Source organism: Acartia tonsa, chromosome 12, assembly GCF_053477335.1.
Source record: "Acartia tonsa isolate MP-2025a chromosome 12, ASM5347733v1, whole genome shotgun sequence".
Classification (NCBI taxonomy): domain Eukaryota; kingdom Metazoa; phylum Arthropoda; class Copepoda; order Calanoida; family Acartiidae; genus Acartia; species Acartia tonsa.
In genome coordinates this window covers 23,063,620-23,065,742 of record NC_137271.1, presented here as the reverse complement: position 1 = coordinate 23,065,742, position 2,123 = coordinate 23,063,620, and the positions used below count along the sequence as shown (strand labels likewise).

Sequence of the window (2,123 nt, the reverse complement as noted above, 5' to 3'; positions counted from 1 at the left end):
GTTTTTGTTTACCAATTACTATTTATCAATAAATTACTCATAATATAATGTTAAATCGTTTCATGCAGTTAGTTCAGCTAATCTATAATACTTGTACGTCCGTCTGTCAATACCCCTTATTAAGGTCTTAAATCTACAGTTATTGATTGGTTAAAATTAAACCTGGTATTTAACAGTATTATAAATGTCAAATTTAGTAATTTATGGACGGTAATAGACTTCGACCATAGTCTCTTTAACAGCCCTGAAAAGCAGAGCCCAAACAGTACAGCAGTTAGCGAGATATTAAGCTTTTTATCCAGACAGAAAAACTTATACTTTTCATTACAGCTTATCAATTCTTATTTTTAAAAGCAAAGCTATTCTATAATTAGGGTTAGTCCGTCCGTACGTCTGTCTGTCCGTAACGCATAGCTTGTTTCGTTAATTTAGGCATATTGGAATGGTCCTATCGATTTCAAACTTTGCATGGTGATTCCTGTAGTAGTTAGGTACGATTCAGAAAGCGTAGCAACTCTATGATCCTTACCAAAATGTTCGTACGTCCATTTTAAACAGGTTGAATTTTTACTTTTTAAAAAAAAATTATGTGATCTAATTATCCGATTGATCTGATTTTTGGTATACTGATTCCTGGGACAACAAAGTACAATATTAAAAGCGAAGCAACTCTATAACCAAGTCCTAAAAATGCAAGTATGTCCATAAACATTATTCTGTATCGAGCAGTTTTCAACAAATTTACTTAAAATTTTACTTCAACTCGTATACATCTATATTCTGATTATTTGGTTGTGAGAACTCGCAAATTTACAGTTGATGTATTTTTGGCAAAATGGTTTCTTACTTTTTCTCATGCCATAAATACATCCAACACTGGCATTTACACATCCATACTTTTTCGATGATATGTCATAAATACATCCAACACTGGCAAATACACATCTAGATTAATTTATATGAATATTTATTTACAATTAATTATATTTTGTACAGTATGTTTAGGTCTTAAACTTTACCCTATTTTAGTTACTCTCCCCTATCTAGTTCCCTTTTTCTCAAGATGCTCCCTACAAAACATCATTACATTTCCGCAGGTGGTCAAATTATTGCTAGGTATATAATATTATAATTTAGATATTTATTGTTAGTTCATTGTTTTATTATGGCAGAGCCAGAGACTATTTTTTTGTGACAACAAAAACAACTGGGAACCTTTAGTTGCTGTGAGGCACTTTGTAAGGCCACGATAAGCTGCCGTTATACTTCAAAAGAAGCCACCAAAGAGACTGATGAAGAACCTCAAATTATTAGGTAAAAGTTTACTAGGTACATTTTTATGTTTATCGAGTATTTTCATCATAAATAATATATCGACGCTTCTCAAAAAAGAGAATATTTAATTGGTATAAAATAAGGTTTAGGGTTTATAATCAAATTCAATAAACAATAAAAACTAATCTTTTTTTATTTATTAAGGAGATTTAACAATAGAAGTACAGGGATTCAAGGGACAGGACCTCCAAGACCCCACAATCAATATGGAAGTGGGGATATGTCTGACTTGTTGGTTGATGATTTTGGTAGACCAATATATAGAATTGTGACAAGGTCAAGATCGTCACAACAATCCATCACATAATGTTTTTTTTATTTTAACCTGACAAATATATTTTAATTTAAATCTTTAAAATGCTTTTTATTTTAACCTGACAAATATTTATAACTCAAATAATATACAAGTGTGTTTTCTTATTATTTTGTGTTAAATTGCTACGGATGTATAAATGCCAGTGTTGGATGTATTTATGACATATAAATGAAAAAGTATGGATGTGTAAATGCCAGTGTCGGATGTATTTTTGACATATGTATAAAAATATGGGATGTGTTTTTGCCAGTATTGGATGTATTTATCAAATGAGAATCGATTTTACTGTCATTTATACAGTAAAAATTCAGTTTGTCATAAATACATCCAATGCACTGGCAAAAACACATCCACTGTAAATTTGCTGGATGTGTAAATGGCAGTCCCCCACTCTCTCACCCTACCCTAGTCAACAAAAATATAAGTATCCTTAGAGGCAGGGTATCTAATTAAAATATGAGAGTTATCTCAG

General features: G+C 31.1%; 1 long non-coding RNA gene across 1 annotated transcript; it reads left to right on the top strand.

The window, feature by feature from the left end:
• The first annotated feature begins 1,150 nt into the window (after positions 1-1,150).
• On the top strand, positions 1,151-1,753 carry LOC145333787 (uncharacterized). Its single transcript, XR_013884602.1, has 2 exons — positions 1,151-1,314; positions 1,480-1,753. It is a non-coding gene; the product is annotated as an uncharacterized LOC145333787 (long non-coding RNA).
• Positions 1,754-2,123: the final 370 nt, after the last annotated feature.